The sequence below is a fragment of the Eptesicus fuscus genome, chromosome 9, assembly GCF_027574615.1.
Source record: "Eptesicus fuscus isolate TK198812 chromosome 9, DD_ASM_mEF_20220401, whole genome shotgun sequence".
Classification (NCBI taxonomy): domain Eukaryota; kingdom Metazoa; phylum Chordata; class Mammalia; order Chiroptera; family Vespertilionidae; genus Eptesicus; species Eptesicus fuscus.
In genome coordinates, this window is record NC_072481.1 from 34,150,716 (window position 1) to 34,164,355 (window position 13,640).

The window sequence follows — 13,640 nt, forward strand, 5'->3', positions numbered from 1 at the left end:
CCCACAACCTGGGCATGTGCCCTGATTGGGAATAGAACCGTGATCTCCTAGTCCCAAGGTCAAGGCTCAACCACTGAGCCACGCTGGCCGGGGAGATTTTTACCATTTACCGTTCAATATGATTTGGGGAGGTTTTGACCATTATGTGTTCAAATATTCTTTCTGTTCTTTCCTTTTCTTCTGGGACTCCCCATTATGCATATGTTGATATGTTTATGATGTCCTACAGGTCTCTGGGTCTCTGTTTATTCTTCTTTCTTTTCTCCAGACTGGATAATGTCAATTATGTAGTCTCATATGCATAATGCATAATGGTAGTCCAGGAAGTACAGGAGAGAGAGAAAGGAGCAGGAAAAAAAATGCTTGAAGAAACTATGGCCAAAACCTTTCTAAATTTGATGTAAAACATTAATCTATACATCAGAAAAACTCAACAGACTCCAAATAGGATAAATAAAAATATCCACACGTAAACACAATCACAAGCCAGGCTTATGGTTTCTTTGGCAACACAATTTCCTAAACTATTTAATAGGTTTCTTATTTACTTCCAGAAAGTTCTGTATGCTGATAATCACATTCCAAGTTGTTTTCTCAAGGCTAATTTATTTATCCATTTATCTATTTTTTTTTTTTTACAGGGGAGAGCGCGAACGCAGTCCCCCACTACCACAAATTATGCAGTCGAGTTTCCCACATTTGGGGAAATCGCAGGGGTCAGCACATCCGGAGTGCAATGGTTAAGCCTCGCCCTGGGAAAACCACCTTCGTGATCATGGTATCTCCCCTGCCAGGTAAGTATTCATTTATCTATTTTTTAAAATATGTTTTTATTGATTTCAGAGGAAGAGAGATATATGATTAGAGAGAATAATCTATCAGCTGCTTCCTGCAAGCCCCCAAATGGGGATCCATCTCACAACCTGGGCAGGTGCCCTGACCAGGAATCAAACCATGACCTCCTGTTTCACAGGTGGACACTCAACCACTGAGCCACACTGGCCAGGCTATCCACTCATCTATTGATGGGTACTTAGGTTGTTTTCATATATTGGCTATTGCAAATAATGTTGCAATGAACCTAAGGGTGCATATATTCTTTTAAATGAATGTTTTTGGGTTTCTTCAGATATATATGCAGTAGTGGAATCACTGGGTCATAAGGCAGTTCCATTTTTATTTTTATGTTTTGGAACCTCCATATTGAATGTAAATTGTAATTGAAACAAAAAAGACTATTTATATTTCTTTGTCCGTTTTTTTTCTTTTAATCCTCACCCAAGGATATTTTTCTATTGATTTTTTTAGAGAGAGGGGAAGACAGAGAGAAATATTGATGTGAGAGAAGCACATTGATTGGTTGCAATTGGTTGCTTTCTGTGTGAGCCCGATCAGGGCCAGGGCCGGGGAGGAGCCTACAACCAAGGTGTCCTTAACTGGAATTGAACCCCACGCTCTATCCACTGAACCAAACCGGCTACGGCTACATTTCTTTCTCTGTACAAGACCTATCCCTTCCTACTATAATATCAGCTATTACATTAATAATAGGCTTTGGTGGGAAGGCACCATCCTTTGTCTAATCTTTGCAGCTGATCTAGCTTCCATTTTCTAGAAGTATTTTTTAAATCTTTTATTGAGGTAACGATGGTTTAGAACATTACATGTTACAGATGTACAACTTCATAAATCGACATCTATGTACTGCATCATGCTCACCACCAAAATCTAGTTTCCATGCATCCCCATACAATGCAGGGTCTTTACCTGTCTTGCCCTCCCTCCATCCCCCCTTTCCCTCTGGTAACCATAAATCTGTTGTCTGCCTCTATAAGTTTGTTTTGTTTGTTGATTTTGTTGTTGTTGTTTTGTTTTTACTATTCCACATATGAGTGAACTCACATGGTATTTGTCTTTTTCCATTTGACATATTTCACTTAGCATAATACCCTCAAGCTCCATCCATGTTGTCACAAATGACAGGATTTCACCTTTTATTATGACTGAGGAGCATTCCATTGTGTGTATATACTACCTCTTTATCCATTCATCTATGATGGACACTTAATTTGTTGCCATTTCTCAGCAATTGTCAGTAATGCTGCAATGAACATAGGGGTACATGTATCTTTTTGAATTGTGTTTTTATGTTCTCCCAATATATTCCCAGAAGTGGAATTGCTGGATTATATGATAGTTCTGTTCTTAATTTTTGAGGAATCTCCATATAGTTTTTTATAGTGACTATGTAGAGGATTCCCTTTTCTCCATCTTCTCTTGACACTTGATGTTTCTTGTCTTTTTTATGATAGGCATTCTAACAGGTGTGAGGTGATATCTCATTGTGGTTTTGATTGCATTTCCCTAATAATTAGTGATGTTGAATATATTTTCATGTGCCTGTTGGCCATCTGTATACATCTTGGGAAAAATGTCTATTCAGATTCTCTACCCATTTTTGTTCTTGTTATTGAGATGTATAAATCCTTTATGTATTTTGGATATTAACTCCTTATCAGATTTGCAAATATCTTTTCCCATTTGGTAGGTTGCTTTTTAGTTTTGTTGATAGTTTTCTTTGTTGTGCAGAAGCTTTTTAGTTTGTAGTCCCATTTGTTTATGTTTGCTTTTGTTTCCCTTGCGGTTTGCATAGAATCCACAAAAACACCACTAAGAGAGATGTCAAGGAGTTTACCACTTATGTTTTCTTCTATGTATTTTACGGTTTTAGGCCTTATATTTAAGTCCTTAATCCATTCTGAGTTAATTTTTTGTGTATGGTATAAGATAGTGATCTAATTTCATTCTTTTGCATGTGGCTTTTCCGTCTTCCCAGCACCATTTAATAGTATTGAAGAGACTTTCCTTTCTCCATTGCGTGTTCTTGGCTCTTCTGTCATAAATCAGTTGTCTGTATATGTGTGAGTTTATTTCTGGGCTCTTGATTGTGTTTCATTGACCCATTGGTCTGTTTTTCTCCCAGTACCATACTGTTTTGGTTATTGTAGCGTAATTTAAAGTCAAGGAGTGTGACCCCTCTGGCTTTTTTTCCCGGCCCCCCTCCCCCTCAGAATTGCTTTGGCTATTCAGTCTTTTGTACTTCAATATAAATTTTAGGATTTTTTGGACTCTACTCAAATCCACCAGAGCATTTCCTCAGATTTCTGAGATTTTGTAGAAGGGACAACCGCAAAACACATTTGCTCCCTCGACCCTCCTCCCACTCCAGATAATATGAGGAAAATAATGCCCTTACCAGTAGATGTCCCTGGAATCCATAAGCATATTCTATTATATGAGTGTACTATGTTTTACTCATCCTACTGTTGATGAACATGTTCATTTCCAACTTGGTAAGCATAAACACTGCTACCATGAAGACACTGCACATACCCTTTTTGTGATCATATATAGTATATACTGCTATTGGGTGTGTAACTAGGAGTCATAATGCATTAACTTATACTTAGCAAGAGTTTGCCAAAGTGACTATGCCAATTTACCCACTATGAAACAATATATGGTTGTTTTGTTTCCTCTATTCTTTTGCTAACACTGGTCATTACATGTTTTAATATTTGTGTCATATTGTGGTTGACATTGTGGTTTTAATTTGCATTTACCTGATGACAAATGCAGTTGAACACTTTTCATAGGCTTACTAGCTTTTTGGATTTCCTGTTTTTTAGTAAAATGCCTGTTAAAATTACTCTCCCAACATTTTTCTACCAAGTTGACTTTTTCTTATTGACTCTTGCAGTTCTTCCTATTTTCTCTAAAGAGTCACCTGTTGAATACAGAGATGTCAAACATCTCCCATTACTGCCTTGTATTTTCAATGGTGTCTCAATGTACAGAAGTTATTAATTCTTTTTCTTGTCCTCACCTGAATACATATTGTTTTTTAAATTGATTTTTAGAGAGAGGAAGGGAAAGAGAAAAACATGGATGTGAGAGAGAAACATTGATCAATTGCGTTCCATATACACCCAGAATGGGGTTTGAACCCAAAACCTAGTTATGTGCCCTAACCAGAAATTGAACCCACAACCTTTTTGGTATATGGGATGATGCTCCAACCAACTGAGCCACCCGGCCAGGGTAGAGTTATTAATTTTAATGCATTACAATTTATTTTCCTTTATGTTTAATAATGTATGTGCTGTACTTAGGAAGCTAAGTTTGCATTACTAAACATAAACAATAAATGCACATGACAAAAGAAAAATTTGATAATTTGTACTTCATCAATATAAAAGCTTTTGCTCAACATTAAAAAAATGAAAAGGCAAGCCATAGATTGACTGTGGGTTTGTCATAAATGTCCTTTATTACATTGAAGTATGTTCCCTCTATTTCCACCTTGCTGAGAGTTTTTATCATAAATGGATGCTGGATTTTATCAAATCCTTTTTTTGCATCTATTGATATGATTATGTGGTTTTATCCTTCATTTTGTTAATGTGGTGTATCACGTTTATTGATTTGCAGATATTAACCAACCTTGCATCTCTGGAATAAATCCCATTTGATCATGGTATGTGATCTTTTTAATGTATTGCTGAATCTGGTATACTAAGATATTGTTGAAGATTTTAGCATCTATGTTCATCAGGAATATTGGTCTATAACTTTTTTATTCTTAGTGTCTTAATCTGGTTTGGGAATTAGGATAGTGCTTGCCTTGTAAAATGAGTTTGGGGATCTTCCCTCCTCTTGAATTTTTTTGAATAGTGGGAGAAGGATAGGTGTTAGTTCTTCTTTGAACATTTGGTTAAATTCACCTGTGAAGCCATCTGATCCAAGACTTTTGTTTTCTGGGATTTTTTCCCTCCCGCTTCAATTTAATTAGTTGTAATCTGTCTATTCAGATTCTCTGATTCTTCCTGATTCAGGTTTACAAGGTTGTATGTTTCTAGGAACTTATTCATTTCTTCCAGATTCTCCAGCTTCTTGGCATATAGTTATTTGTAACTATATAATAAAATAAGATTGTCCAGCTTCTTGGCATATAGTTATTTATTATCCTATATAATAAAAGGGTAATATGCAAATTGACCCTAACGGTGAACGACTGGGAACAACTGGTCGCTATGACATGCACTGACCACCAGGGAGCAGACACTCAATGCAGGAGCTGCCCCCTGGTGGTCATTTCGCTCTCACAGGGGGAGCTCTGCTCAGCCACAAGATGGGCTGATGGCTGTGAGTGCAGTGGCAGTGGCGGGAGCTTTCCTGCCTCCTCTGCAGTGTTAAAGATGTCCAACTGCAGCTTAGGCCTACTCCCTGCAGGGAGGGGCCCTAAGCTGGCAGGTAGACATCGCCCTAGGGCTCCCAGGCTGCCAGAGGGATGTCTGACTGCCAGCTTAGGCCCGATCTCCTGGGGAGTGGGCCTAAGCCAGCAGGTGGACATCCCCCCAAGGGTCCCAGACTGCAAGAGCGTGCAGGCTGGGCTGAGGGGACCCCCCCCTCAGTGCACAAATTTTCGTGCACCGGGCCTCTAGTTTTCTTATAATTTGATTTATCTCCTAGGGCAAGGGAAACAAAGGAAAAATAAACAAATGGGACTAGTATAAAAAGCTTCTGTACAGCAAAAGAAACCATCAACAAAATGAAAAGTGAGCCCACTGTATGAAAGAACATATTTGCCAATGATACATCTGATAATGGGTTAATTTCCAAAATATATAAAGAACTTACACAACTCAACACCAGGAAGATAAACAATCCAATTTAAAAATGGGCAGAGGACTTAGACACTTCTCCAAAGAGGATATACAGATGGCCAACAGACATATGAAAAAAATGCTTAAAGTCACTAATCATCAGGAGATGCAAATTAAAATCAAAATGAGTTATTACCTCATACCTGCCAGAATAGTTACCATCAGTAAATCAACAAACAATAAGTGCTGGCTAGGATGTGAAGAAAAGGGAACCCTAGTGCATTGTTGGTAGAAATGCAGACTGGTGCAGCCACTGTGGAAAACAATATGGAGTTTCCTCAAAAAATTAAAAAGGAAACTGCCTTTTGACCCAGTGTTCCCACTCGTGTGAATATATCCTAAGAATCCTGAAACACCCATTAGAAAGATTATACACACCCCTATGTTCATAGCAGTGTTATTTACAATAGCCAACATCTGGAAACAGCCCAAGTAGTTGAGCGGACAAAAAAGCTGTGGTACATTTGCACAGTGGAATACTATGGGTCCGTAAAAAAAGAAACAACTCTTACCTTTTGTGACAACATGGAGAGACCTGGACATTATTATGCTAAGTAAAATAAGCTGGTTAGAGGAAGACAAATGCCATGTGATCTCATTTATATGTGGAATCCAATGAACAAAATAAACTGATGAACAAAATAGAACCAGAGGCATGGATACATGGAACAGACTGACAGCTGTCAGAGGGGAGGCAATAAGATGAAAGGATTAGTCAAAGAACATATATGCCTAACCTGTAGACACAGACAACAGTGTGGTGATGTCCGGAGGGTAGGAGGGTAGGAGGGTTGAGGGTGAGGTCAAGGTGGGCAAAGGGTGGAGGAAATGGGGACATCTGCAATAGTGTCAACAATAAAAATAAAGGAAAATAAAATAATTTTTAAAAGTCAATATTCATCTACATTAACCAGTATTTAGAATGAAAAATAATGTTGTTAATCAAATGTGGTTAAAATACTCCTGGAATATGGAATTTGGTTTGGAAATGGTGCACTTTAAAAGATACAAGACAGATTGGAACATGTCCAGAAGAGAAAAAATAGCAATGTGTGCAAACTCCACTGTGTACAAAAAATTTGAAGGAAATGGAATGTTTAACCTGGATGAAGGGAAATGAGAACATAATGTGTCCTCACATATTTAAAGAGCAGCAATGAGCCCTAACTGGTTTGACTCAGTGGATAGAGCCTCGGCCTGCAGACTGAAGGGTCCCAGGTTCGATTCCGATCAAGGGCATGTACCTTGGTTGCAGGCACATCCCCATTGGGGTGGGGGGGGGGGGAGTGCAGGAGGCAGCTGATCGATGTTTCTCTCTCATCAATGTTTCTCTCTCATAGATATTTCTAACTTTCTATCCCTCTCCCTTCCTCTCTGTGAAAAATCAATAAAATATGTGTTTTTTTTAAAAAAAGAGCAGCAATGTAAAAGAAAAATTCGATTAATTTTGTGTGACTTTATTGTTTTGTTTTGTTTTGTTTTGTTTTAATCCTCACCCAAGGATATTTTTCTATTGATTTTCAGAGAGAGTGGAAGAGAGAGGGAAAGACAGAGAGAAATATTGATGTGAGAGAAACACATCGATTGGTTGCCTCCTGCAGTGCCCAAGCCCCAGCTAGAGCAATTTTGTGTGACTTTAGAAGATAGGGTAGAAATAGGATAAAAGCTTAAATGAGGAAGATTTTAGAAAAATACTTAATTTCAGAAAATAAAGTTGTCCACTTCAATATAAGTTCCCTGTCACTGGCGGTGTTCAAGTAAAATTTCTATGATCATTTGTTGAAAACCTTCATGAGGAATTTAAGTGTTTATGGGGAGTTTCAGAAGAATGTAGTTAATGCCTTTAGCCTTTATATTCTTTGATATTTTGTTCAACTAAAAAATTTCAAAATATCCCTAGGTGGTTTGGCTCATTGCATAGAACATTGGCCTGAGGACCGAAGAGTCCCAGGTTCGATTTTGGTCAAAGGCACATACCTTGGTGGCAGGCTCCTCCCCGGCCCAGGGCCTGGTCAGGGCACGTGCAGGAGGCAACCAACCGATGTGTTTCTCTCACATCAATATTTCTCTCTGTCTGTCCCTCTCTCTTCCACATTCTCTAAAAGCAATGGAAAAATATCCTCGGGTAAGGATTTAAAAAAAATTTATAAATACATTATTGTTTCATTTGTTAAAAAACCAAACTCTGCATAATGAATAAAACAAAACAGAAAGATGAGATTACTGCAAGGTTTTTTACTTACAAGCTAGAAAACTAAAGGCTCTGAGAGTAGTGAGTTCCAAGTTGCTCACAGACTAAGGGATTTGTATGGGATTAATACAGAAATTTTTTTGCTTTTTCAGCTAATTGGCTGCTTAATGGTCTTCTTTCTTATTTGGATCAGGGTAGCTAAGTCAGGGGAACAAAGAAATCCAAAGATGAACAGACTTGGCATTTGGTTATTGGCTGGTATCCTCTGCTGATTTCTAAGAAGAGCTGTATTCTTGTAAAGTTAGGTTAAGTTTCCTTTATGTGCCTGCATTAATCAGCTCCATTTGGTCCTTGACATAAGTGACTTCATTTTAGTTTGGTTCTAATGTTATTAATTAACCTTCTGAAGACCTAATATTAGGCATTGGTGAAGCACCATAGCATATAGTAGATATGGTCATCGTTTTTGGAGCAGTTATGTGGGTTCAGCTCTGGTTCTGCCATTTACTAGCATTGTGACCTTGGACAAGTTACTTAACATCAATATTTTGGAGGTTTTACCTAGTCAAGAGCAATGTGTTTTCTCATTTGTAAAATGAGAATAATAGTACCTACCTCATGAGATTATTATAAAGATTTTAATGTCTTTGTATTTGTAAAGTGCTTAGAACAGTAACTGACATTTTATAAGCATTATAAAAGTATTGTTAAAAATAGTGAAGGTTTTGCCCAGCCAGTGTGGCTTAGTGGTTGAGCGTCAACCTGTGAACCAGGAGGTTGGTCACGGTTCGATTCCTGGTCAGGGTACATGCCTGGGTTGTGCGCTTGATCCCCATTGGGGGGCGTGCAGGCGGCAGCCAATAGATGATTCTCTTCATCATTGATGTTTCTATTTCTCTCTCCCTCTCTTTTTCTCTCTAAAATCAATAAAAATAATATTGAGGGTTTTTAGTAAAAGTTTTAAGAGGCTCTAAGGTTAAGACTGAACTCTGTATTTTATATGGTGCATTTAAATGTTAAAATACATAGTGTTTCTTCTAATATAGACTTTTTGGTGCTGTTTTTGTTGTTGTTGTTAATCCTCACCTGAGGATATTTTTCCATTGATTTGTATAAAGAGTGGAAGGGATGAGGAGAGACAGAGAGAGAGCAACATCAATGTGAGAGAGACACATTGATTGGTTGCCTCCCTCACACAGTCTTACCAGGGCTGGGGATCAAGCCTGCAACCGATGTACATGTCCTTAACCTGAATCAAACCCGGGACTCTTCAGTCCTTGGACCAACAGTCTATCCACTAAGCCAAGCCAGTTAGGGCTTGTTATATTTTTTAATGAGGGAATCTTTGCATGCCACAGCTTAAAAATAATAGTTCTAATAAGATAAGTAAATTAATGATTCTCTGCTATGTAGATATTTATACATTCAAATTTTAATTACTTTGTTATTTCCCCCCCACATTTACTCCACATCAAGTTTAAATTCCAAAGTGTTTCTCCCCTAAGTTATTTTAAGGCCTGTCTTTCATCACTTTGTTTTTGCTCACCCCAAATGCAACAATACCCTTGCTTAATCAGGTTAACTTATGCATCTGGAATTGCAACATAAAGGTCCCAAAACAGCACTTGAGAAATTATGATTTATACTTAATGTGTTACAGGTGGCTTCTTAGGACAAATGCTTATTTCTTGTGTCATTAAAATGATAAATTTCTAAATCCTCAAATTGCATTTCTGTTAAAAGTTTACTGTAGGTCAGTTTCTTCTTAATATGGTTTTGCATACACATTCCAAAATAATACTTTGACCTTATGTTTACAAGAGCAAAATTACCATTAAAATCCTGGAAGCAGATGAATATTAACAAATTTCCTGCTATTAAAACATCATAAGTTATTTAGACTAAATTGTACCAGATTTTATAACATGTTCTAGAGATTGTCTGGTAAGAAATTTGCATCAGATCACTATCAAAACCAACAGGAATGTAATGGATGAGATAGTCTCAAATATAAATTACAACAAAATAAGCAACTAGAATAGTTTTTAACATGTGATCTGTTACATTGATTTTTGAGAGCTTGACTAGCAGCCAATTTATATCTTTTGAGAATATTATAATCCATTTTTAATTTTTAAAAAGTTTACAATGAAATAAATGCAATAATCATGTCTTAAAAATACATTTGATTATACCTTTGCCAAATTAATGTTTTACAATTTCAGTTATTTAAAAATAAATGTAGGGCCCTAACTGGTTTGCTCAGTAGATAGGGCGTTGGCCTGCGGACTGAAGAGTCCCGGGTTCCATTCCAATCTTCCTCATCATTGATGTTTCTACCTCTCTCCCCCTCTCCCTTCCTGTCTGAAATCAATAAAAATATTTTTAAAAAATTAATTGAGAGACCAAACACAGTTTCCAATAAGCTTTTGTGTGATTCTGAAAACATCTTTTGTTTACTTAAAGATTAAGAGTGTATTGTACTGCAATAATACAGCTAGGTTGTATATTAGACACACCTGAACATATTGTCGATCAAATACCCATCATTTGGTTCAGAAATATTAATCCTGTATAACTCTGTATATGACATCTTAGGAAAATACTCTTTGTTAATTATTAAATGAAGATGGTTGTTTTCAAAATTTTAAATATGATAAAGTAACTTTAAAAGTGCTATGAATATAGTGATTTTTAAAAATTTCTTTATTGATTAAGGTATCACATATTTGTCCTCATCCCCCATTCCCAGTCCACACACCTCCCCACACATGCCCCCACCCCCCTGTTGTCCTTAACCTCTGGGTAGGCTCATATGCTTGCACACAAGTCCTTTGGTTGATCTCTCCCCTTTACCCCCATCCTCCCCTACCCTCCCTCTGAGGCCCGACAGTCTGATCCATGCCTCCTTGTTTCTGGGTCTGTTCTTGTTTATCAGTCTATGTTGTTCATTATTTCCCCTAGATGAGTGAGATCATGTGCTATTAGAAATACACGTATAAGAACCGAAAATGAGACAAGCAATAATGGTTATGCTGACAGGCAAATGAATCAGTCTGTAGTGAGTTTCTTTGTGGGCCAACAGTTCCTTTGAGACCCAATTTCAATGTCACACAGTTCCTTATGTGTACATGTCAGCCATGACATTTCAGTTCTGTATGGTGGACAAATGGTGGTAATGCTGGTCTGACCCTCTCTGGTTTGGTCCTGGGCAACCTGTAGTGACGCACAGCTGCTAACTGCTAGTATGGCAAGGCGACGTCAGCGTCTTCCATCTCTGAACTGCTTCTCTTCTGTCTTGATGGCTGGAGTAGTCCTGTTGATTCCTCTCTGTTGCTGGAATCCACATGGTCTCAGAGTTGTTTTCTGAAAATATACCAACATATTCTCGACCAAAAGTTAATAAAGGAATATTTTCTATAAATTTGACTTGGGATCCTATTTCATTTTTTGCCCAAATGATTTTCCTCTGGCTTGTTTTGACACCTTGTGTGTTTTTCATGGGTGTCTTGCTTATAGCCTTACAATTAATTTTCTAAAGTATTAATTTTCTAGATGTAATTACTTACAGGATATTTTTCCTTACATGATATTCTTCTACTACCCCCCCCTTTTTGATTTAAATATTAGGATGCTTTTGAAAATTTTATAATGTAGTCTTGACGGCTTTTAAATTTTAATTTTTTGTACTATAATATTACTGTTTTAGGTTCATTACATGGTACGCATTTTTATCATGAGATGAACTACCAATAAAAACTTTAGTTAACACTTTAGGAACACCTTTTGTCCAGTACAATTAATTTTTCTAGAATATTCGCTTGTTTCAACTAGCCAATTTAAATTTGCCTGAAAACTTGACTACTATTTTACTGTCAAATTTATTACTCTGACAACAATCTTATTTTACCCTGTAAATATTAGTGGAAAGGATTATTTGCCTTCTTGAGTAGGTCCTGAGCATTCCTGGTGATAGGCTGGATTTAGATATAAACTCACTTCCCCACACCATGGGTACAAGACAACTCAAACAATTCTTGTTGGAGTGAGAGGGCAGCTGCTGTCGACCAAGTCTCTGTCGGTCACCTAAGTCCTCATCTGGGCTGGGCATGGGAAGCACGAAGCAGCCATGGGGGCAGGAGACCTCTCTCAGAAGGGGCTAGGGTTCAGGCCCCTGCAATGTTGGGGAGTGAGGGTCTGAATATAGTAATTTCTATACTTTATGATGTTTAATGCCATTGTATTCCTGATGCATGGTTATATAAACAAGCTGTGCTAGCTTGATTTACCCACTTTTATTTCTCTTACTAGAGGTCCGGTGCATGAAATTCGTGCACGGTGGGGAGGGTGTCACTCAGCCCAGGCTGTACCCTCTCCAGTCTTGGATCCCTCTCACAATCCAGGACTGCTGGCTCGCAACTGCTCGCCTGCCTGCCTTCCTGATTGCCTCTAACTGCTTCTGCCTGCCAGCCTGATCACCCCTAACCACTCCCCTGCCAACCTGATTGATGCCTAACTGCTCCCCTGCCAGCCTGATTGCCCCTAACTGCCATCCCTTGCTGGCCTGGTCACCCCTAACTGCCCTCCCTTGCTAGCCTGGTCACCCCTAACTGCCCTCCCCTGCAGGCCTGGTCATCCCTAACTGCCCTCCCCTGCAGGCCTGGTCCCCCCCTCAACTGCCCTTTCCTGCAGGCCCAGTCGCCCCCAACTTCCATCCTCTGCCAGCCTGGTCACCCCTAACTGCCCTCCCCTGCAGGCTTGATCGCCCCCAACTGCCCTCCCTTGCAGGCCTGGTTCCCCTTCAACTGCTCTCCCCTCCTGGCCTGATCGCCCACAACTGCCCTCCCCTGCTTGCCTGATCACCCACAACTGCCCTCCCTTGCAGGCCTGGTCCCTCCCAACTGTCCTCCCCTGCTGGCCATCTTGTGGCCTCCATCTGGTGTCCACATGGGGGCAGTCATCTTTGACCACATGGGGGCAGCCATCTTGTGTGTTGGAGTGATGGTAAATTTGCATATTACTCTTTTATTAGATAGGATGGTTACTCTTAAGATAAGATTGTGGATCTACTTGGGCAAAATAATCTATCCCCTATTTAAATCATTTGCCTACTAAAATTGTTTCTGGCCCGGCAGGTGTGGCTCAATTGTTGAGCGTTGACCTATGAACCAGGAGGTCAAGGTTCAATTCCTGGTCAGGGTACATGCCTGGGTTGTGGGCTCAATCCCCAATAGTGGCCTGCAGGAGGCAGCCAATAAATGATTCTCTCATCATTAATGTTTCTATCTCTCTCTCCATCTCCCTTCCTCTCTGAAATCAATAAAAATATTTTTAAAAAATACAAGTGTTTCTGGGAATATGAATGACTTTCAATATTTGAATGTCTACCTGAAGGAAGTAAATTTAGTGTCATCCTTGTATTAAATCAGGAATTAGAGTTGTGTCTTTTGAGTCTATGGACCATAGAAAAACCCTAGATTCTACTATTAAACATGTAAAAGAAACTCAATGGAGTAGCCTACTAGGGTTTTCCCCAATTCTTCTAAGTCATTTACAAAATTTTTATTGTGCCTAATTTATGTCTGACTCTATGCATATATTAATAATACTATTTAAAAAAATAAACAGAAATGGTTTTCTCAAGGCTACAATGTAGTGAAAGAGTCAGACAAACAACAAAAGCTTATAGGACAGTTTGAAAATGCTATGGCAGGGTGCTAAAA

At 38.7% G+C, this 13,640-nt stretch overlaps 1 non-coding gene across 1 annotated transcript; it reads right to left on the reverse strand.

Annotated features, from left to right (window-relative positions):
• Positions 1–638: 638 nt before the first annotated feature.
• Positions 639–802, reverse strand: LOC114230833 (U1 spliceosomal RNA). Its single transcript, XR_003616806.2, has one exon. It is a non-coding gene; the product is annotated as a U1 spliceosomal RNA (small nuclear RNA).
• Positions 803–13,640: the final 12,838 nt, after the last annotated feature.